Genomic DNA, 24,221 nt, shown 5'->3' on the forward strand with positions numbered 1-24,221 from the left:
GAGATTCGTAATTACGTGAAATTGCATGAAATGTGTGGTGCACTTGATTAGCTCTGCCTGGGGCTGTCGGTAGGTACGGGGTTTGTGTGTGTGTGTGTGTGTGTGTAGTGATTTTGAATTTAATGGTTTTTGCAGTTAAGCCAGCTAGAGCTGGAGGGTACGCACAATCACCAGGTGAAGGCAGCAATTTAGCGGGCAGCCTGCTTCTGCTCCCGCGCATCCTAGTGCCCAGTGACCCAGCAGCCTCCACACACAGAGGCTTAACTGGGAAAGAGGAGGTTCTGGGCAACTCACTTCTATCCCAAAGGCCTCAGAGTTGTCCACTCCATTTCCCTTCCTCTGTCCCATGAGGTAAGTGAGGGGCACACGGATCGGGAAGAAGGCTGGACGGCCCGATCACAGGCGGCTTCTCCGTCCAGAATCCACCCTCCCGGTGGTTCTGGGCTGCACAGAGCCAGGCCAGCGTCTCCCAAACGCGCCTCACCATGAGAGTCGCCTGGGACGCAGGTGAAACGCGCACACCCGCGGTCCCCCTCTGGGGATTCTGCCTCAGCGGGTCCGGGGTGACGTCTGGCGCCTGCCTTTTCCCTCTCGACATTTCTGAGGATTCCGATGCTTCAGCAGCCTTGGGGAGCACGGAGCTTGTCCACCAGCGAATACAAATGCCAGCTGGCATATTTCCTGTGCTCACCTCGTTCATCTGCCCGTCCACCCTCTGAGCAGGTGTCAGCACCCCCATTTCAGAAAGGAGGAAGTGGGGGCTTCCAAGTGCGTCTCTGGGGCAAGATGCCCCTGCAGGATGGGCCTGAGAGCGAGCGTGGAAGCAGGTGCACCCTCGGGCGCGTTCACTCGCTCATCCACGCACTCACTCACCCACTCCAGCTGTGGCGTCAACACGCGTATCCCTCGTATATCCCTGTCCACAGGGAGCGCCTGCATCTGTGCCTGACCCCATCAGCACCTGCGCTGGACCAGCATCTCTGTCTGTCTCACGTCTGCTTCTCCTTATGTCCAGTCACACCCCCGTCTGTGTCCTTACCTCTATCTGTTTATAATTAAGCACCTGGGTGCCAGGCACTGGAGATGCCCATTTGCAAGTTGGGAGGTTCCTGACTTCGTGGAGCTTACAGGCTCCTGGGAAGGAGGGCCTTTAGCATCCAGTGGTCCAGATGGCTTTCCCATCACAGTCCTCTTAGGTGGCACCAAGGAGACCCCTGGGCCCCGCCTGCTCTGGGGCGCCTGGGAGAGCTCCAGAGAGGAGACGTGGGAGGCGAGACCAGGCGAGGGGTAGGTCCTGGCCCAGGTGCGGGGCCGGAGTCCCTGGAAGGGCATGTGGAGGCTGTCGGGATGAGCAGGGCCTGGAGCCCTGCTGCTACTGGAGCCCAGGGGTCTGGCAGCCCCGGGAGGAGTCAGGTCGCCAGGTGAGGATCAGGCCTGGATCTGGGTGGGGCCATAAGCAGAGAAGTCACGGGGATGGCTCTGCAGGGCATCAGCTCATCTTCAGAGCAGAAACACATCTTCAATTTTATTATTTTCTTAAAATATCCAAACTCTTCAAACCTGCAAAATCAGGCCCCAGTTCCTCAGCTGCCCATGCTGCGGTCTTTGCGAACTCGAGCACAAACGCCCCGAGCCTCTTCTCCGAGCCATGCAGAATGTCAGGACCCTGACAAGCGTGACCGGGGTGTGCGACCTCCCTCCCTGCGCTGAGGTCACTGGGCGCGAGGCCCTGGGCTTCTGCGCCTTTCCCGGGGCTGGAATCGTTGGGTGCAGCTGTGCTCGACTCGCGCCGTCCGGCCAACGGTCGAGTATGCAGTCTCTTAATCAGTGTCTCCAGCCTTCAAAGCGTTTTTAATTTAGGGTCTGTGTTTGGCCCGCACGCTGGCACCCAGGAACCCTCGCGGTCCATTGAGACTCCCACCGCTCTCAGCGGGACTCACACAGAGCGCAGCGATCGATCGCTGTGCGCTCCTGAGGCACCTGCGAGAAGCGAGCGCAGAGGAGTGCCTGGAAGGTGCTCTCTGAGGCTGTGCTGAACGGGACTTCGCAGACCTTCCTTCCCCGTGTGGTCTTCCTTTCTCTGCTTATCTCTGAAACGCTCTTTTCCGTAAAGATTTTTTTTTCTCATTTCACTTTTGCAGAGGTGTCCAAGCGGCGACTGACACCAAGATTGTCTGAAAAATTATCTCGACCATCAAGACAAATGTGAAAATGGGCTTATATCGAACTTCTGGGCATGGTTAAAACACGGGTCATCGGGGAACGTGAGTTTCACAAAGCGACAAAGTAAGTATCTTGGCTTTGAAATGCCAGCAAGGTGCTCTGACATCTCCACAGCAGACGGGGATTGCGGGTCGGGATCAGGGATGCTGGTAACGCCAGGGAGGGCATAACCCTAACCCTACCCTCCTGACCGCTTCCCGGGCGCTCACGGTGGAATTTAACATCAAAGCGGGCCCCTACATTCCCCCGCCCTCCCCTCCCCCTCTGAGTAGATGACCTCGCTCTGGCAGGAGGAGGGGTGGGAACCGTGGTCCACCACCCAATACGCCACCATCCAGCTCCCTTCCGGCTGTCCCACGCGGGGGCCTTCCAGGTCCCCCTGCAGCAGTGCTAGCGAGGCGATCGGGGCCGAGGCGGGTATTTAACTACGGGATCTTGGCCACAGCGGCTTCCTAGGTGCGCAGGCGAGTCCCAAGTGCTGCTGTTTGGCTCCTCCCGAAGCCACCTCAGGGTGAGGGCTGAGGGCAGTCTGGGGATGCGGGAGGTGACCCCCCGGGAGCAGAAGGGCCTTGGGAAGGGAGCCAGGGAAGGGAAGGATGACAACTAACTAATTCAGTGAATGAGCAGGCTGCCCCGTGGCCGTGGCCACGGGGCTCGGTCTCGCTGGGGACTCTGGCGTCTGGGCGTGGCCTCCGGAAGGGGGTGGGGCGGGGGCACTTACGCACCAGCATTTCCCCAGGGCTCCCACTGGGTGCTCAGGAACTGAGTCCCAAGGGGAAGTGGGCGAAGCCCCAGCCCCATCTTCCCAAACTTCCTTTGTCCTTGTGTCTCGCCGGTGTGTCCGCTGGGGCTGATTTCACAACCCGCCTGCCCCCACTGTCCCCCACCGTCCCCCGTTACGCGTGCAGGCTGTGAGGTCCCAGATGCTCTGCCCGCTGACTCCCCTCTGGGGGTGGCCTGCTAGACCCCAAGCTGTGACCGTCCTTTCAGGTGTTCTGCATACCTGCCTGTGACCCCAACAACGCCAACCCAGACATTTACTTCCTTTAATCCTTTCCCACCATGTTAAGCTGACAATCTCCTTTCCTAATGTCTTTCTTTCCCCTGTTTAGTTCAAAACTCCCCCCATCAGATGGTTAAATCTTACCTGTAAAGCACCGTGGATCCGAGCACACGGGGGCATTGTCTAGCCTGCCCCCCTTCTCCGGCAGGGTGACCGGACCACGCTGGAGCGCGGCCTCAGTTACATTTATAACAAGCCGGGAAAATGCACGCTGTTCCCTTTGACAGAAGAGAAACTGGAGTCCGGAGTCTGGTGGCGAGCGGAGGGTGGCAGGCGCCGCGGGAGGTGGCGGCACCGGGATCTGCGCGTTGACCCACCACGGCATCAAGTGCACGAGCTCTTTCTGTTCAACCCTGTGGCCTCTGGTGTCCATTGAAGCCTTGCATCCTGCTGGTCCCTTTGCTAGAATTCAGTCAAGGCAATGAAGTCAGAGGCCAAGAACAGCGAGAAGCTACAGAGCTTAAGAAGCACCTAGATTTGTGCCTGGAATTCCTTCTTTTGTCCCTTAATTCATTAATTAATTTAAGGTGTGGTTCAGCTCACGGGGGCAGGGCTCCTTGCCCGGTGCCGGCTATGTGATGCCGAGGGGTCTCAGGCCCCATGCAGCACCGACATAGTGGACGGAACAGGCACTAAAGCCAGCAAACAGGGGCCTCTAAGATTACACACTTGGCCAGAATTGTCCAGGGAGCAGGGGGCAGTGGGGGATGGGCTGTTAGGATGGGCTGACGGGGAGGACCTATCCGAGGTCCCCGGGGGCCTCTGAAGGCGGGCAAGGGGCAGTGAGGTGCAGAGCGCCCCTGGTGGGAGGGCAGGTCAGCGCGCGCAGAGGGCCTGACGGAGGGAAGGGGCTGGAGCAAAGGACAGACGGACAGAAGGCAGAGCGCAGGGGTGGGGGACCCAGCGCCCCGAGCCCTGCAGCGCTGGCTGGAGCCAGCTGCCCACACACAAGAGTGGGTGTTGGTTAAAGGTCCGTGTGAAGAGAATACCTTCTTAGCCGTTAGACCGTTGTCTTCTTGTGACAGAAGAAAACACACAATAAATGGTTCACGGCCCCGTGGCCGCACGGGCCACAGCTGCAGGGCGGTAAAGGAGCTGCTCGGCTGGGAGGGACAAGCGCACCGGACGCAAAGCCGCCACCCGCCCCGCCTGAGCGCCCTCTCCCTGAGCAAGACACTCAGTAAGAGCTGGAGGGTTGTTTGTTTGTTTCAGTGATTCCTTCTAGAAAGGTATGTTAATCTATGTATCTATGTATTTTTTTCTCTTTTTCAGAACCCAGCCTGGAGAGCTTCCGGTGTCGATACCCCGTCAATCCCACGCTCACACCGGCTCTTACTTCTCCAGTCTTTTACCCACAAGCTCCGCAGGATCATTCTGTGTCTTGCTGCTGACAGGACGCTGCTGGGGACGTTCCTAGCGGACGGTTGGCGGGATAGAGCCCTTATGAGGGGCTGGCTGGATTTGTGTGGGTTAGCGTCACGAGCACACTGGGCAAGGTATGTGCTGGGCCCTCCGCCCCCAGGCCTGGGGCTCAGGACGGGGACTTTCTGACAACGAGGACACTTAGAGCTCTTGGCGAAGTCTTTGCAGAGGAGCTGGAAGTGGACGGGGCTCCAGCTGCCCGCGGGTGCTGCCAGCCTTTCTCCAGCCCCGCTGTGTGGTGGGCTGTGTTCCTGTCCTAGGATCACAGGGCCACGTTCTCCCGACTTGATGGCTGGATCCCAGCAGGTGCAGAAGGAGGCCCCTGGGTAGGTGTGGGGACCAAGTTTGAATTTAGACTCGTCTACGGGGTGGTAGGTTGTGTGACTTGAACAGCAGATCATCTGTAAAATCGGTGCAGTTAGGTCAACAAGGAAGGTTGATGGGAATGGCCATGGCCGGCCGGCAGGAAAAATACGGTAATGGAGGGTGCCGGAGGAAGGGACGCTGAGGAAGATGGCGATGCTGGAGGGGGAGGGGGGAAGAGAGGAGAGGTGGGAGGAGGAAAGGTGGGGAGAGGACTGATGATCTGTGCAAGGTTAGCTCACCCTCAGGTGAGCCGCCCAGCCCAGGAGTGTGGCGCCTGCCTGTGGTCCCAGCAGAGTCATGGTCTTAATGAGCCGAGTCAGCACCAGTCCCGATGCAAACAACTAGAAACACAGAAGCTCCTGGAGACGAGAGCTGACAAGGGGACAGGGCGGCCCTGATGGCCTCCTCCTCGGCCACTTTCGAGAGTCGGAGTGGCTGCGCCAGAGGATCCCCTTTGGCTTCATGGATAATCACCCGCATTTGGGTGTCTTTGCTTCAAGGTATTTTTTTCGGAAGCTCAGGAGAGAAGCAAGTGCCAGAGACGTTTCTGTGCTGCCAGGCTGACCGTTCATAGGACTTTCAGCAGGTTCCTGGCCGCAGCCCGGCTTCCCAGCCCCTCACGCTGAGTCATTTCTTTAAAGCACTGTCCTCGCCGTCTGCAGTCTCTTGCTCTTGTTACCGTTTATTCAAAGTTTTATACCAGGATAGGAACCGGGCCTCCATGGCCACGATTTCCACAACCGCCCCGGGAGCAGGACGGACGGGAGGGTGGGCGCCCTGGGCTTGTAGTCTGAGGACAGGGGTGGACCCCTGGCTCCGCAGGCGGCTTGTCCGCGGCTACGTGATCTCTCTGTACTTGGAGGTTGTCACTCCTGCTCGACCTGCCCCACAGGGTCACAGCGATAACCAGGGAGCCAGGGTGTGTGTGGACGGCTTGGTGACCAGAAATAGTCTGCAAATAGGAAACCAGAATCTCTTCCTAGTCTGACGGATCTGCCTGAGATCACAGAGCTACTCAATGCTAGAAACTGGTCCAGATTCCAGGTCGGTTTATCTCTGAGCCTGTTCTCCGGAGCCCTCAGGAGAAACGGGGTGGAGGCAGGAGGGGCCGGAGACTGCGCAGAGTGGGGGTGTGGTCTTGGCTGGAGGCGGTTCAGCCTGTTCCCCGGGAGCTCCTGAGCGGGACACGCCCCACGGGGCTGGCCCCCAGCGACAGTCCCCATGTCAGCCTGTCGTTCTCCACTCTTGGGCGGCGGGAGGCCCTGGCCCCACAAGGCCGATTCTGCAGGGATGGGGCACCTGGGGCCGTCGGCAGCCACAGCTCCAACAGCTCGGGGGAGCGCCAGCCTGTCCAAGCGGTCTGGGTGGGCACCAACGGCACCCACTACACCCCGAACTGTTTGTCCCCATAACATGCAGCGTAAACGTAAACCGCGTGCCGTGACAGCTCACGCGGTGTGTGACAGCCCGGGCCCTAAGGAGGGACTCGCACCGAGAAGGGAGACGGGCAGAGCCGTTCTTCCCGCTGGCTCATCCCCTCCTTGACTGAAGTCCGTTATAAAACCCGTGGAGAGCAGAGTATGGGGCCATCAGGCCCCCTCCTCGCCCTTCGAGGCTCCCGACAAGGCCATCCCCACGTTCTGCTGGTCTCTCACTCTCTCTCGGGGACACTGTTTAAGAAAACTAATACAGACTGACGGGCGCAGAGTTGGGGAGGGGGTTGCGGAAAGACCACCTCCAGGGAAACCCATGTTGCATCTGCTTACAGTCATGATATAAAAGCAGTGTCTGTCCCTCTCCTGAAGAGCCTCGAGTCAGGTGGGCCACACGCGGAAAGCATTTCCTGGACCACGTGCCGAGGACTCGGATGCCCTGGGCTCCCGTGATGGGCTAGATTATTATCTATGAGCCGTTCATGGAAGGTTAATGAAACTGGCGTTGGGCCTCAGACTGGGGTGCAGACGCCAGTTCTGAGCACAAGGAGTGGGAGCCACAGCTAAGGACCCCCTCCTCACACCCAGGCCTTCCTCCTTCCTCCAGCTCCTCCAGCCTGGGAGTTAGAAGTCTCCATCTCCGCTTTCCCGCTGTGGAAGGAAAGATTGTCCTGTTCAGTCGGAAAGCTCGTGAAGCATGCCCTTTGGGGAAAATGGGCGAGAAGTCCAGTCTGATTAAAGACGGGACCGAAGCAGCATCTCGTGGAGCAGGTGGCTTGCAGGTGGTCCCAGACAGGTGCGGATGCGAGGAGACCGGCCCAGCCCTGCTCCCCACGTGCCCGCGTAGCTCCTCTCTGCAGGAAGACTTGTGCGTCCTGAGAAGAAGGAGCGGGGTTTGCGGAGAAGCGGCTCAGGGGAGGGGTGGGAGAGTCCCACCTCCGAGGGTCCTGGTGGGACCCAGGGCTGGGGTGACGGGCCCTCCACACGCCCAAAGCCGTAGCAACCTCCCCTCTAACGGCAGTGTCTTGTGGGGGACCTCACCCTCAGCTCTGCTCTGTCCTACACGCACGTGCGCCCCGTGCGTCTCACGGGTGTGGGCCACGCCCGGGGGCTTCCTCGTGGCGCCGGGTCCGAGTGGCTGATGTGCGGGCCTCACAGCAGGGCCCCTGGTAATAACCTTGGCAGGCGCCCCTGCGGCGCTGATCACGGGCCAGGCGCTACTTCAAGCCGTATGTAGGTTCACTCTCCGAGCTCTCCCGAGAGCCTGTGCAGCAGGACTCGCCGGGACCCCACGGTGTGGGACCCGGGTCACAGCCAGCCCGCCGTAGAGCTGGGGGGGGACGCGGCGGCGGGCCCCGGGCCGCGCCTGTGACTCTTGGCTCCACCGCAGGCGGGGAAGATGCGGCGTTCCTGCAACAGCAGCACTTTCTCGAGAGGAACAGAAACGAGAACAAAAGTGAAAACAAAGCCAAGGGGTGTTTTCAGTTCCTGGAAGGGGGCCGGTCACCGGCCTCCAACAGGGTCCTTAGCTTCCTGGGCCGGCGGGTCCTCCTGCCTTGGAAGAGACAGCGAGCACATCTGAGACACAGTCAGGGTGGACGGGGAGGGACAGGAGGCCGGAGGAGGGACCCAAAGCTCAGCGGCTGCTGACGGCTGCAGACGTAGCCCCGGGGCAGGGGGGGGGGGCTCCTGGGACCAGCAGCCGCTCTCCTGCCTGAGGCTCCAGGAGGGGCTCAGCACCCCGCCCCCCCCCCCCTTTGGCCCCTTCCTGCGGCCACCATCACCCCCATCCTGCTCCTTCTCCCCTGACCAGGGGCACCGGACCCCGCCTCTCCCACAGCCGCAGGTGAGTCAGGGTGCTGTTGGGACCCTCCCCAGCCACCACACGGCCCCCTCCAGGCCTGGCCTTGGCTCCCTCTCTCTGGGACCCCCTTACTGGCCCTGCCGCCCCCTCATCTTCCTGGCTAAGTGTATACGGAGGCTGAGCTCCGTCATGGCTCACTCTGGAAACCCCTCAAATGCATCCTTGTCTGTCATCTTTGGTGTCTTTCCCCCCCACCCCCGGTCCCCGGATTCTCAGCTCTGAGAGTGCGGGGCCATGCTGTCCACAGTGATCCCAGGGTGCATCTCAGGGCTGGGACGCAGCAGGTGCTCAGTAAATGCCGCCCAGTGTGACTGAGATGATGAGCAAATGCGGGCGGGGGCACTAGCCTCACTCGGTACAGCCCAGGCTTCTCCTGGGTCCTCTGGAGGGTGGAGCCCTGGGCAAGGGTGACCTTCCAGCCTCCACCCTGCCCTTGGGATGTGGGGAGGAGGGGACAGCCCAGAGGAGTCTTCTTGAGAACGCGATGAGTACTTAACACCCTTACCACCAAGAAAGTGTTCAAGGTCAAATCAAATATCAAGTCCAATACTCTGCCGATCCTTGAATGATGCCTCCAGCTTCCAAACAGGAGTCCACAGAGACATGACAGAATTAGACAACAGCCCCGTCGAAGGGACAGAGAAGGAAAGAGGAGAAAGGGACACCGATTCTAGAGAGAATTAAGCATCGCCAAGTTCACTGTCAACGCTGGGTGGGTGAAAACCGCTGAAGGACGTGGCGCCTTTTCACAGCTGGTGCGGCCGCGAGAAGTCACCTGTAAAGGGAGCTGTGCGACAGTAAATTAAGCAAAGCTGCCCTATAAATGTGGATTAAATCTTACACTGGCTTTAATATGTAACACATCATCATGAAACGCATTTTCATAAACCACGAGAGAAGTTCAGGAAAGGCCTTGAGAACGCGCTCGGTGTTGACGCCGGCGACAGCTTCTCTTCCAGTGAAAGCTTCCTTTAGCGGCAGCATGGAAGCAGCCGCATTTCATTCTGCTCTGTCACAGAAATGGGCTCTCACTGACCGTGGATGTCGCTGGAGTTGGCTCAAGGCACAGAGGACAACTTCAGTTCATATATTATCAGAACAGCTCAAATTATATCCCCAAAGGGTCAAGTGTGCGTGCTCATTCCCTCTTGATTTATTTTGTGATTCTAAAGAAAATCGGCTGGCGGGTGGATAATAAAGTGCGGCGTGGTGTGAGAGAGAGGGCTGCAGAGCAGGGGGCTCAGAGACCAGGGTGGGAGGTGGTCTGAACCCTGTGTTTCCAGCTGCGCGCTCCGCTGTCCGTAAGCCGCCAGCACACACAGGCGCGTTCTCGCTGATCGAGTGTGTAGAGTCGACCTGGTTCACGAGCTGTCTCCCCAAATACATGGGAGCTCGAACCTCGTGGCTCAGCTTTAAGTTCAGATGAATGAGTCTAAGTTTAGGTTGATGGGTCTTATGGACATGAAGGAGGGAAAAGCATCTATCACGGAGGGACCAGCTTAAGGAGCTCATGGTTTAATAAGAGCCAAGATTAAAAGGTACTGAAACAGTTAGAGCTGAGACACCAGTGGCTCCCGCCCCTTGGCTGCTGCTCACAAGCAGCAGACACCTGACTGGTGTCAGTCAGCTCAAAGGCAGTCTCAGAATTCCTCTCCACGTACTCACCTCCACGGGGTCGGGGTTACGTCAGTCACTGGGTACCAGGCCTTCCGGTGCTGAGTCAGCCCAGCAGAAGCTTGGAGGCCAAGAATCCCTGTGGGCAGGAGGGAGGGTTAGGGAAGGGCAGCTGCATGTGGACGGCGGGACGGAGGGTGGGGTTTCTGTGAGGAGGACTAATGCGAGCAGAGCCGCTGAGGAGGAAGGAGGAAGGGCAGGCAGGACCCAGCAGGGAAGAGTTCAGATGTGTCACGGAGCGCGCAGTTCAGAGGTGGGACCTGTCAGGGGATAACGTGGGAGCTCAGAGAAGAACCAACACTGTGAGAAAAGGAGAAGCCATGTTTGGGTAAACGAGTTTGGGGCTGATGTGATGTGATCCAGGGGGATTCTGGAGGGTTTGTGTCCAAGGGAAGAAAGCACGTTATTGAAGGATGCCGCCATGAGCCTGCGCAAGGGAGGAGCAAAGCCGAGCGTCCCAGTCACAGCCCCGGGCACCCGCAGCGAGCCCCCCGCAGCACCGCCCCAGCCAGCCCGCAGGGCACAGGAGACCGGCAGCCGGGTCAGGAGCAGGAGCAGGCGCAGACAGAGACCTCCCGATCACCCTGAGAACAGACGGCCTGGAAACCATCCCAGGTTTCCAGTGCGCTGTCCTAGGTGGGCTCCTCCAGAAGCCGACCCGGGAGGAGGATGTGAGAGCAAACGGGTCACTTGGGAGGCGATGGCGGTGACCCCAGGAGGCACAGCTAGAGAGCGGAACAGCGAGAAAGGGAAGGCAGGCAGGCGACGAGCTGTGTGGGTGCGGAGTTCGCGACGACGAGTCCACTGGGCCTGAGCCCTGGCTCTGAGCGATAACCTCGCGGGGCGGCAGACGCCAGAGCCAGGGTGCTCACTGCTGGGGAGGGAGATTACAGGTGAGCACGGGGAGGGCCGAACGACCCACGTGGTAAAGGATCGGAGTTGGGAACATCAGGGTGAACTCAGGTCTGCCTTAGTAAAGATGCAGGTGGTTACATCTCGAAATATTTGTAGATACGTGAATGCACGCAGATTCGTACACGTACAGAAATCCTGCTCCGTCAGCGAGGGCGCCGAGGAGCGATGACGGCTCAGTAACGGCGAGCACACCCGGCGCCAGCTACGGGTCTCTGCCCCTTTCCCCAGTAAAAGGGACCACGACCCCTTGGGCGGAGCGGCTGATCCAGGACTGGGGCAGCGGACATTCAAGCCAGCCTGGAGCTCCTCGTGGAGCTGGAACCTGAGGAGACGCTCAGCAAGGCCTCGCCACACCCACACTGCCAGGGAGACGTCCAAGGGCGCCCAGGGGCCAGAGCTGGAAACAACCTGAGCAAGAAAATGCAGTTTTGAGACCAAGTTGGTGGACTGCAGGAGGGGCTGGATGAGCAGAGATTGGGGCATCTTGAGGCCTAAATTACAAGCAAACAGGAGAAGAGAAATAAGTTAGACAAGGTAAAAGGGGTCAGAAAGACACGGTCTGAGAGGAGGCGCTCTGGGCGGCTGGCTCCACGCACGGTCGGCTTTCCCGTGAGCGAGCAGGCGCTTCAGCGGGAAGGCTCACCCGCTCTGAAGAACAGGGCCCTTCTAGGCCGCCGTACTTCCCGTTTCCCTGAGAATTAGGGCTTGCTTCCATCCTCCTCTCGCAATCATCGCCTGGCACTTCCCCCAGCGTGAGGCTGCTCTTCCCCCCCACAGAGGTGTCCCCTGAAGAGCCGGCAGGCGCCCTGTCACGTTTGGTCTGAGGCAGGCCGGCCAGCGCCCCGCCCCGCGCGCGCGCGCGTGCGCGAGACAACGCGGGGTGACGCCTCAGCTGCCCTGCGCGAGGCGACGCTCACGGGGCAGGGGGCCCGCCCCCCCCCCCCCCGCCAAGCGCCGGTGGGCTGGGAGGCTGCCCCTCTCCGAGCCCTGGGCTGGGCGGGAGGGCCAGGTGTCTGCTCAGGGGACACAGAGCCACTTCAGATTCCTCAGAGGAAGCTGAGCAGCATGGGCTTGAAACGAACGTGACAGTGAGGTTTCCACAAGGGACACGCTAGGTGTAGTTCGGGTCCCTTTTCTCAGAAGCAGCCGGGCTGCCGCTCCACTGGAAAGAGAAGAGAGGAAACAGAAAACCCGGTGCTTTCTCTGAGCCCACAGTCGGGACGGGCTGGAGGTGCTGGGGCAGCGCTGGCGGATGAACACCCCGGCTCCCTCACCGCCCAGGCGCGGCCACCTAAGGAGCGCTCTCGACTGCCGCCTAGAACTCCCAGCGGAGCCAGGTCCCAGGCGCTCCCACACTAACTCTTCAGTAAGCCTTCATTTTGGGATACTTTTGTGTTCACAGAAAAGTGCCCTGAGAGTGGGAAGTCACCATACGTCCCACACGCCTGGTTAACACCTTCAGTGCGTTGTGTTTGTCTCAACCAGTGGACCAACACTGATGCACTGGATTAACTGAAGTGTGTATTTTTTAGACTCCTTTGCTTTTACCCAATGTCCTTCTTTCTGTCTCAAGCTCTCATCCAGGACAGCGCAGTACATTTAGTCATCGTGTCTCCTTCGGTTCCTCTGCACAGACAGTTTTCCAGACTGATTTTCTATTAACTTGACAGTGTGAGACCTGCCAGTTGGGTGTTTTATAGAATGTCCTTCGATTTGGGTCTGCTTGCTGCTTTTGTTCTCACAGGGTTAGCGTGGGGTTAGGGGTTTCTGGAGAGACGACCACAGAGGCAGAGTGCCGTCCTCATCACATCCTATCAAGTGTGCGCACTGTCAGCTTGACTTCCACCGCCTGTGTCAGTCTCGATCACCTGGTCGTGTTTGTTGGATTTCTCCACCATGAAATTACTTTTCCTCCAACTTTTCATAGGTTTTGGAAGAGAGTCACTATGCATGGCTCATACCTGAGGAGTGGGGAGGTTTACCCTACACACCTGAGGGGGGAATCTGTGCCTACACCTACGCCTACAGCTACAGCTACACCTACACCTACACCTACGGCTATACCTACACCTACACTGACACCTACCCCTACAGCCGCAGTCACATCTCCATCTCTCAGGCTGTCTCTCTATCTTAATTCTTCTGCACTGGACATTTACCTTCCCTTCCCTCCTCCTTTTTTTCCATCTTTTTTCTTCTTTCTTTCCTTATCCAACCATTAATTTATTCTTCTTTATTTTATAAAAATTAACAGACTGACTTTCAAGTTTATATGGAAAGCAGAAGACCGAGAACAGCCAGCGCAGCACTGAGGAGGAAAGGGCTCCGAGACTGAGGCACCCGACCTCGAGGCGTCCCTCAAAGCTGCGGCGACCAAGACAGAGCAGCCGTGATGAAGGAACAGACGCAGGAATCAATGCAATAGAACAGAGAGCCCAGAAACAGACTCACACAAACCGGTCAACTGATCTTTGGCAAAGAAGCACAGGCAGTTTAATGGAGAAAGGACAGTCCTTCCAGCAAACAGTGCTGGAACAGCTGGACGTCCGTGTGTGAAGATTAAGTGAATAAATAAACCCAGACACAGACCTTACATCTTTCGCAAACATTAACTCAAGATGGATCATAGGTCTAAAAGAAAATGGGTTAAAAATAAAAATAAAACAGATCATTATAAAACTTACAAAACTAGAAGGGCACAGTGGAGACAGCCTGGGTGACCTTTGACCTGGCAATGAGTTTTTTCCTGAAATAGCAAAAACCCTCTTAAAATTAAAACCATGCTCTCTGTGAAAGCAACTGGCTAGATAATGAAAAAACAAGCCACGTGCCAGAAGAAATATTTGCAAATCACACATCTGATAAAGCATCTGTGCCCAAAATATACAAAAATCCATAGAACAAGTTAGAAAATAATCCAATTTAAAAAACGTGTAAAAGATTGTAACAGACACCCCACAATAAAGACACAGGAGTAACAGACCCAACACCGCTTTCCATCGTAGAGTTAAAAGTTACAACAGTGAGACACCACCACACACCTATTCAAATGACCGAACTGCAAAGTAACAGACAGCAACGAACGCGTCGCTGCTGCAGAACAGTGCGACCCTCCTTCATTCCTGGTGGGGCTGCCGAGCGCTCCAGCCACGTGGGAAGACGGTTTGGCAGCCAGAGAAAGCCTCAGCATACACCCCGGCCCTCGTACTCCTACCTGCCCCCCGTTGCTGGGAGACTTGTGTTCACGGAGAAACCTGCACACGAACGTTTACAGCAGCTTTGTGTGTGGTCGCTGAAAACTGGAAGCAGCCAAGATGTCTCTCAATCGGTGAGCGGATAAACAGATTTGGTAATGGATTAGAGCTAGAGAGATCAGTGTGAGCTCATGTTTGGCTTAACACAGACATGGAGGAATACTCTCGGAAATATTTCTAGATAGGCCCACAGACAGGAGTTGGCACGCACGCACACACGCCCGTGCTGGGCCAGCTGGGAGGGCCTGGGAGCAACGGTGCCAGGAGCGGTGAGCACGCCCAGCGCCCAGATCTTAGTCTCCACAGCGCCCTCCTCGGGAAGGTGGCTTATCCTGGGAACGGCGCAGGCATTGCACACGACGTGCCTGGAGCATCTTGTAGTGCCAGAAAGTAAGGGAGTGCTAAAAAAAATTAAAATCCCATTAATGAAAGTAAGTCAAAGAGCACAGGAGTCAACTGAAAAGCGCCCGGTGGTCAGCGCAGGAGCAGTATGAACAGCACAGTCCGTAAGGGAGAACTGGGCCAGAGCGCCAGATACAGCACGAACATCCGTCAGCCCACGGAAGTTACTGATTAAACAAATGGACGAATAAGGAAAGAAAGAAGAGACAGATCCGTGCAGGAGAACTCCGAACAATTTATGTAGATACTCTGTTCTCATGAGCAGGGCTAGGTCCCCAGTCCTTAGGTGCGAGCTACACACACTGACTTCCTTCCAAAGAGCGCAGTATGGACGTAGGGAGAAAGGAGTCACTTTACAGCAGGAAAACCTGACAGACACGACCTCAGCCAAGTGATCAAAGTCGGCATGGACAGGGACGTCATGTGGTTTCATGTGCCCTTCACAGGCTGCGATGGGAGTAACACTTCACCTGTGTGACCTTCCAAAACCCATCAGCCCAGGGCAACCAAGAGAAAGTCAGACAAATTCCAGTTAGGAGGCGGCCTCCAACGCACCTGCCCAGTCCTCCTAGAACCTGCCAAGGTCGTCAAAAGCAAGGAGGGCTGGAGACCCCGCCACAGCCAAGAGGAGCACAAGGAGATACGACGACCAAATGCAAGGAGGAGTCCTGGGTGGGGTCCGAGGCCAGGAAAAAGAGACATCAGGTAAAAACTCAGGGAATCTGAGTAAAGCATGGCCTGAACGGTGTCTTGATGTCGGTTCACTAACTGCGACGAACGTACCATGCAAAACAAGAGGCTAATAATAGAGAAAACTGGAGTAGGGTACACGGGAACTCTGTGCACCATTTTCTCAACTTTTCTATAACCCTAAGAGTCTATCATGCAAAAAAAGTGTTCTCTACTTGAAATAGTCAAGACAGACGTTGCTCAAACACCAGGTGGAGTTTCCTGAGAAATGATGATTTTGATTATTGTTTATGCAGCTAGCATTTATTTGATGCCTACAAACACGTCACGCGCCTTCCCCAGCTCTGAGAACAGAACGAAGGACAAGGGTCAGACGAGGTTGTCACGACACCCGTGACCCACTGCCCTGCTCTGTACACTTGATTGTGATACTGAGATTATTCTGCCTGGTGTTTTATTTGTGCATGAATTTGTTTCACCCTCTTCAACTGGTCATTACCTGTTTTGAGAACTTCAAAGTCCCAATGCCTAGGGAAGGGCCTTGCAAAGAACAGTGTGATTAATAAATTCTTCCTTTCATTTATCGAATGCTTGTTAAACATCTGTTCTCTGCTGGGCACCATCCCAGATCAGAAGTCATGGTCAAAGGATGTTTAAGAGGGCCCTAAATTCTTCCTATGGGACAGCATGCAGACATAAGGGATAAAGGTGATAACCACCAAGAGTTACAAAAAACATTCCTGTGGTTTTGTGCCAAGCACCTGTGCTAGAGATAAGCAGGCAGACCGTCTCTATGGAAGGAGAGTTAGCCATTCAGTTCATGCTGTGCCCCCACATATACTAAACTGTTTGGATAATGACTTTGTTATGTAAAACTTGCACTAATAAGAAGAAAAGATTGCACTAAATTATTGAAGACCTTGTAGAGGCAGGGAAGGGGAAGGGGAAGGGGACCCCCACAAGTTAAGCTGTCCTGCTCCTCCTCGTCCAGAGGGCCATAGCTGAATGGGAAATTTTATCCCGGTGTGACCCCCCCTCACCAGGATTCCCCACTGATCAACCCACATGCCTTAATTTTCTGATTGACCTGTTTACCAGAAATCATTTTGTCTTCAATGTATATTCATATAATTCACTCTTCCTGTTTCCTCACACGACAGATATTCGGGGGTGGGGGGCACGTGCCAGTTCTGTTCTAGGCGTGGTGGGAACACCAAGGGACTGCCCTTGGCTTCACAGAGACTGCAGTCTACTTGGAGAGAGAAAATGAACAAATAAGCAAATAAATGGGTATTTACGTATTAGTAGACATCTTGATATTAGACACCGTCCTGTGACCACTAAGTTAATGTCCTTGGCTAAAATAATTACTCCTTCTCTCTGTGTCTGTTTCCTTCCCTGGGTGGTCATTATATGTCCCCCAGCCTCGTCTCCACCCACTCTCCTACCTGCCCACTGGTAGGCCCCACCGTGGCCCCATCTCATTCTTCTGGTGTTGGATTAAATGCTGTCTTGTTGGCAAAGGCTTCCCTGATCATCTCCATGTGGGTACTGACTCCTTTTTGCCAGGAGAAATCCAGGCTCCTGATCATACTGCCACCCACCCCAGCACTGACTTGAGTGTACATGCATGTGGCTGCAGCACTGAGGCTTTTCCAGCTATACTAGAACTACTGCCTGAAATAATTATTTGCATCAAATCCTATGGGGTTCACACTTTCTTTGCCAAAGAAGCCTGAATAAGGCACTGAGCTGGGGCCAGAAAAATGGTGTTTGGAGAGTGAGTCTCAGCTGGGACAAAAGCAGAGGCAGACAGCTGGACCCAGACTGTAGTTTGTACAGTCAAGATCGGGCAGAGCAGATGTGCGGGCAAGTGGCTGGATTTGTGGAGGCGAAGCCTGAAGGGCTACACTCAGGGCAAACAGCAGCTCAGCAAGAGGACTGTTCTACCTTCACGGAACTCCGAACCCAGAGTCCACTTGGCACCTCGAACAGTCCCCAAGCTAGCACCTCGGACAGCTCCCAGGGAGCCCGGAGCCTGGACACCTGGGAAAGGCCTGCTCTCTCCACTTCTGAAGGAGCGGCATTCACTCCTGGGAAAAAATGCGGACGCGGAGTAATCATCTCCAGCCCACTCTGAGTGCTTGGTTTCAGACACACGTGGAACAGTTTATCCATTCACTTGCTACACTGTCTTTGAGAGCCTGCTAAAAGGCCACGGGCACTTCTGCACAACGAGGGGTTCCGCAGGATGCCTGCATGGGGGTGGGATGCGAGGCATTCTGCAGGGCTGGTGCGGGCGGATTGCCCAGCTTGCTACCCTGCGTCAGTGTGAAAGGAGCCTCTGGAGCCGGGGGCAAGGGTGGACTTAGGCTCACGTCTCAGCTCTGCCACTCACAAGCTCTATGGCTTTGACATAACAATAAAATAATAATTAATAAAAACAGACAGTTAAAAAAAATAACCTTCCCAACTTAAAACCCATCATCCATCTAAAACTGCTGGACTGTGGAAAGGGCAAAAAATGATGCTCGTGAAGAATCCAGCATGGTGCTTGGTGCCTGGATGCCACCCAGTAAATGGGTGAGTATGGAAACTGGGGAGGGGCTGTCAGCTTCAAAACCCTCCAGTCCGTCTTGCAGAAACCACAACGTATGTCACATTTCTCCAGGCACTGCACAAAAGGGAGTTATTAAAGTCTGCTTTTTCTGCACGGGTGGTGCCCACAGAATGTGTCTGCCTCCAAACACAAAACCTGCTGCTTTGAACTCAGTGCAACTCCTATGTGGGAGGCGGCAGGTCAAGCTGGCCTGCCTTATCAAAGCCACGTAACTAATATACAAAGCCCATCACGCAGCCCTGCCTTCCTAGGCTCTGTCCATCTCTGTGAAAGCAAAGGCTGGCAGCTTCCCTGCGGTGAGCCCCTCGGAGGTGTTCGCTGCGGTGGTCCTTCCCCCTTCCCTCACTGCCAGCCGTGAGAGGCTGCCTTCCCCTGAGCCACTACTGCGCTTCCTTCCGTCCTCCTGTCACTGTTGAGTTTGCATGGGGGCTATTGCAAAGGGCACTAATTGTTTCCAGGAATAGGCGATGTTCCCTTAGAAAGTTAAAAGCCCCACCGCATCCCCGATGAGAACACCTGTGGCTCATTCCCCTTAAAATATGTAAATATGTCACAGCCTCTGTGTAGAATGCACAGCCTGGAGCTCTCCGCGATGACTGCTTAGGTTTGAGGACTTTCTGACAGTCTGAGCACTGGAAACAACGAGAGAGAGGGAGAGGGTTAGACAGGAGGAGAGGGAGAGGGAGGGAAGAGCAGCGGAGAGAGACGTGTGGGGAGGCAGGCGGCACAGAGCATCACATTTCTCTTCCTTAAAAGAGACACCGAAATTGACAGAACCATCCTTTTATTTCCGTATTAGGATCTCCAGAGCATTCTTATTTAGGTAGCAATCTTTTAGAAAAGATACAGTTTTCAGCAAAACACACAAACACCTAATTCACTGGGGTGATATTTGCCATGGTGATTTTGCAGATGAAGAACTATTTTGTAGTGTTTTGTGAACAAGCCATTTTTAATGGTTGCATGCTGATCCTCTCTTGGTGGAAACAATCCCATTGCTTCTGGCAGATCCTTAAACCTACGTCTCTGCTCTCTATGGAGAACTAGACCTGGGTTCATCCTTTAAAGTCGAAAACGGCAGGTCCTGGGTGGTGGCGGTGACATCTTTTTGGATATTTGAATTGTCTGAGCCAGGTAACCTGTCTGAAAGGGCACAGGTGTGGGAAGTCAGGTCTCGGTGGTCCCAGGTGAGATGCACGGCAATACAGCAGGAAGATATAACAACTGCAAACATCTGCATGCCGACTAACTGACCAGCAAAACATATGAGGCAAAAGCTAATAGAATTAAAGGGGGAAATGGGCAATTCTATAATAATAGTTTGAGATTTCAATACTGTACTCTCAATAATGGATAGAACAACCAGATGGAAGGCAAGTAAAGAAATAGAGGACTTAACACAACGAACCAACTGAATCTAACAAACATACCCTGTGCACACGGGGCTTTCTCCAGGATAGATCATATGTTATGCCACAAGTTGAGTTTAAGTGTATTTTAAAAGACAGCTCTCACACAAGTACCCACCCTGAGCACAGCGGGATGAAGGTAAACGTGGACAACAGAAGTGAAACCGAGGAACTGGCAAACCTGTGGGAACTAAACACCAAGCTCTTAAACAACCAATCACGCCAAGAAGAAATCACAAGATAAATTAGAAAATGCCTAGAAGCAAATGAAAATAAAAACACAACATGCTGAAACCTAGGGGTCCAGCAAAGCAATGTCAAGGGGGAAGTTTATAGCTATAAATGCTGACATCAAAAAAAAAAAAAAAAGAAAAAAGAAAGATCTCAGATCAACAGCCTGACTTTGGAACTTAATGAACTGTTTAATGGACACAGAGTTTCGGTTTCACAAATGAAGAGAGTTATGAAGATGGATGGTGGTGCTGGTTACACAACATAATGTATGTATTTGATACCACTGAACTGTACACATAAAAACGGTTCAGATGGTCAATGTTCTGTGATACGGATTTTACCACAATGAAAAATTGGAAAACAAAGTTATCTTCAAAACCCGGATAAGGCTAACTGCTGACTTCTCATCAGAAACCACAGAGGCCAGAACACAGCAGGACGGCACAATCAACTCGATGAAGGAGAAAGATGACCAGTCAAGAATTCCACACCCAATACAACTGCCCTTTGAAAAATGGAGGATAAACTGGGACAGAGTCTGATTTAAACAAAAAGGAAAGAGCCCGTCACTAGCAGACCTGCTGCACAGGAAACAAAGGGAATCCTTCAGGCTGAAAGGGGAAGAACATGATGGCAATCTGAATGGACGTGAAGGGATAGAAATCCTTATAAAGCTAACTGCATAAGTACATATGAAACAACATAAACGCATTTTTCTAATTTTTCATCTCCCAGCTAATTTAAAGGATAACTGAAAAAAAAGCAACAGTTATAGAACTATGCTGATGGGCGTAATGTACAAAAATGTAATTTGTGTCACAACAATAGCACAAAGGAAGAGAAAGAAAAAAATTGTCCTGAAGCAAAGTTTCTGTGTACTATTGAAATCAACTTGGTGTTGATCCTAACACGAGTATGCTATTATAATCCCCAGGGAAACCACTAAGAAAATAACTCAAAAATATAGTAGGAGAAATAAAAGGGAATTAAAATACTGCACTATTTATCTCTAAAGAAGGCAGTAATGCTAGAACAGAGGAATAAACAGACACAGGACATACAGAAAACAAATAAAACGGCACGTGTAAAATTCTACCTTGTCAGTAATTAGATTCAATTTAAATGGGTTAAAGCTCCAATTCAAATAAAAAGCTAAATAGATTAAATCTATTAAAATATGATCCAATATCTGCTGTCTACAAGAGACCCTGTAGATTCAGAGACACAGAAAAAAATTGAAAGTAAAAGGATGACAAATTACAGAACATGCAAATAGCAATCAGGGGAGTGGGTCCATCAACACCAGACAAAATTCAGTTTAAAGCAAACAATTGTTACTCAAGATAAAGCAGCATATTTTATGTCAAAAGGGTCAATCCACCAGAAAAACATGATGATTATACACATCTATCCACTTAACAACAGAGACTCAAAATATATGAAGGAAGACAGGATCCGAAACGAGAGACAGACAATTCAACAGCAGCTGGAGATCTCGATACCCTGCTTTCAACGACGGTTAGACCAAGCAAGCAGAAGGCTGCTGAGGGAACAGAGGACTCTTCAGCACTACAAACCAACCAGACCTCACGTACATCCACAGCGCCCACCCAACAGGAGCGGAATGCACGTTCTTTTCAAGCCTGCGTGTAACCGTCTCCAGGACAGACCAAGTGGCAGGTCACAAAGCAAGACTGAATACGTTTAAAAGGAGTGAAGTCCTTCCAAGTAGGTTCTCTGACCACAGTGGCATCAATAACAAAATCAATAACGAAAGGGAATTTGGGAAATTCACAAATACATTAAAACCAAATAAAACACTCCTCTGACCAATACGTCAAAGGAGAAATTACAAGGGAAGTTAGGAAACACTTTGAAATGCATGGAAACAAAATCACAGCATGCCGAAACCAGAGGGTGCAGCCAAAGCAGTTTTTAAAAGGAAATTCAATTTGTACACTTTTAATGAGAAAGACCCTCAGTCAATACCCTGACCTTCCACCTTAAGAACCAGAAAAAAAGAGCAGGCTAACCTCAAAGCAAACAGAAAGGAGGACGTAATAAAGATCAGAGCGGCAATAAACGACAAAGAGAACAGGGGACCTCAGCAAAAGCAAAACGGAAAGAAACCCTGCGGTGACGGTGCAATACATAATTTAGGCTGGTCTCACGGAAGTGGGTCTTTGAGGATGCGACAGGAGAGGGTGTGCACGTGTAGGGAAGATTTCAGAGACGCTGCGCGCCTCCAAGGAGCCCCCTGCCTAAAGCAGCACAAAGGGGCTTTTCTGTTTCTTCTCGTGCACGTATCGAGAGAACAAGCCCGTGTTTGTGGGGACAAGCCACATGCCGCAAAAGGGAACTTCTCTCGGCAAAACTCCTCAGGGGCTTAGGAAACTTGGGATCACAATGCCGTAGGTTCTTTCTGATCATTTCTGTTAGTCGCTCTTGGTCTCCATCTGTTTCTGTGCGAGTCCGTCACTGTGGACAGTGTGATTATTTGAATGCGTGCATGCGTTTAAGTGTTGATAACATGTTACAAAATAACATTCAAGGACGCTTTCCAGCTTGTTATTTTCATTCATTTTTCGTTTTTCTAATCTGATTCATGAAAAGGGTTTGCTTACTTTGTTTGAAGTTACATTTCCCTGATGGTTTCTGATTGCTGGGTTAAATGTATTTCCTCTTTTGTAAAACAAACGTTTGAGCTCCTTGCCCATTCTTCTATTGGACGGCATATGCTACGCATATTTCTATGCTAAGGATATTAACCGTCTGTTACATACAGTGCAGCTGTGTTCCAAACTGGCCTTTTAACTTTTGCACTTGCATGTGTGTGCGTGTGTGTGTGTGTTTGTAATACAATGCTTTAATTTTGCAAACTCTATCGATATTTTTATTTAGGATTTCTAATATCATGCTTGGGAGAATGTCCCCTTTCAGCAGGACTGCATACTATGCAAGTTAATTTTCTTCTAGCACTTTGATAGTTGTGTTTTACACTGACGTTTTAATACATTTGAATTTGTTTGATGTAAGGAATGGTATTTTGAAATAACTTTTTTTTTCCAAATACTTGATGCCTCCTCCATTAACATGACTTAAATAAGTTCTTCTATTATGCTGACATAGGTTCTTGTTCTATTGATCTATATGTTTTGATACCTTTACCACAATTTTGTTTTTATTGTGGTAAAATACAGACGCCATAAAACGTACCATCTTAACCATTTAAAAATGTGCAGTCAAGTGGCACTGAGCGCATTCACGCTGCTGTGCAGCCGTCACCACCACGCTTCCCCGGGACTCCTTCCAGCAGCAGAACCTTTGCCACGGCTATTACATTTCATTGGAACATATCTGAGACACTTCTCTTGTTTTTTTCAGCACCGCATTTCTGATGTTTATTCCTCTCAATGAAATGTAGAAATGCTTTTTCCCTCCAAAAAACTTATCTTAGGAATTTGGTTGGAAATATATTATTGGGTAGAATGCACATTTCAAAGGTATTTAGTGTTCCCATTCCAAGATGTGGGATCCTAAACTTTGCAGTTCCAGGTCGCTGATAATGTCTTGCTGTATACACACACCTAGTGATTCCTTCTCCATTTGCTGAAGGTTCCGGGGGACGTCGGAGGCGCCGAAGTCGTCTGTGGCGTCCCCAGCGCCTGATTCTGGCCGACGTGTTGTCAGAGCTAAGCCTAGCACCGAGCACATCAATGAACGACAGATGGCGTGTCTTCACGCAGGATTTGTGCTGTTTTCCCTGAAGGATATTTACTGAGCTTGTCTTGGTACAAGTTACTGGTATTACTATGGTGACTGCAGCATGATTTACTGGAGGTTTTATTCCACTGGACTTACTAGAGTTCTCGAAGGCCATCTGTGATGGGTGAATTGTCTCCTGGAAATCCCTATGTTGAAATCCTCACCTCCAGTACTTCAGGACATGATGTTTTTTGGAAACAGGGTCACTGCAGATGTAATCAGCTAAGATGAGGTCCTCCTGGACTAGAGTTGGCCCCTGATCCAGCCTGACTGTGGTCTTCATAAAAGATGGGGAACCTGGACACAGAAGTGCATGGAGGGAGAACACAACGTCAAGACGCCAGCTCTGCTGGGTCAGGACCACATCCTGACGGCCTCGTTTCATCCTCATTGCCTTCTTAGAGCCGCCTCTGCATACAGCCCCACTGAAGGCCAGGACTTCAACACAAGTATCTGGGGGTGGGGGGTTATACCATTTAGTCCATAACATACACCCTCCATTGACTTGTTAACATGTGTCTGCAGGGGTCCCTGGGTTAGGCGGTGACCTTGTAGCTCGCGCGTTCACCTACGAAGTTCCTGGAGAATTGAAAACTCAAAAGGTCCCTTCAAGATTGACGTGCGGACAAAAGCAGAGTTGAGAGGAGAGACTCAGGGGCCAGTGGGCTCTGCGGGGGGCGGGGGAGGCACCAAGGGACATTTCCCCATTTTCTCCATTTCACTCAGGTCCTGCCCACCCGGTTCCTTGTCTTTGCTGGGTGCTGGCTTCTGCCAAACGCGCCTGGCCCACTCACAGACGCACCTGGAGACTGGCCCACATCATGTGCTTGAATTGGCGAGATGCCTCCCCTTACTTGTAAAGAGGAAGCAAGCTATAGGAAAGGGTC

The 24,221-nt window shown here is 52.9% G+C and overlaps 1 long non-coding RNA gene across 1 annotated transcript in view; it reads right to left on the minus strand.

Moving 5' to 3' along the window:
* Positions 1–9,088: 9,088 nt before the first annotated feature.
* The window catches only part of LOC135323382 (uncharacterized), a 165,071-nt gene continuing 149,938 nt past the window's right edge, over positions 9,089–24,221 (minus strand). The window contains exons 2-3 of the long non-coding RNA XR_010384973.1: positions 10,037–10,124; positions 9,089–9,146 (exon numbers count right to left, since the gene is read on the minus strand). This is a non-coding gene — a long non-coding RNA (uncharacterized LOC135323382). The remainder of the gene's footprint in view (positions 9,147–10,036; positions 10,125–24,221) is intronic.

Source organism: Camelus dromedarius, chromosome 18 (assembly GCF_036321535.1).
Source record: "Camelus dromedarius isolate mCamDro1 chromosome 18, mCamDro1.pat, whole genome shotgun sequence".
Lineage (NCBI taxonomy): Eukaryota > Metazoa > Chordata > Mammalia > Artiodactyla > Camelidae > Camelus > Camelus dromedarius.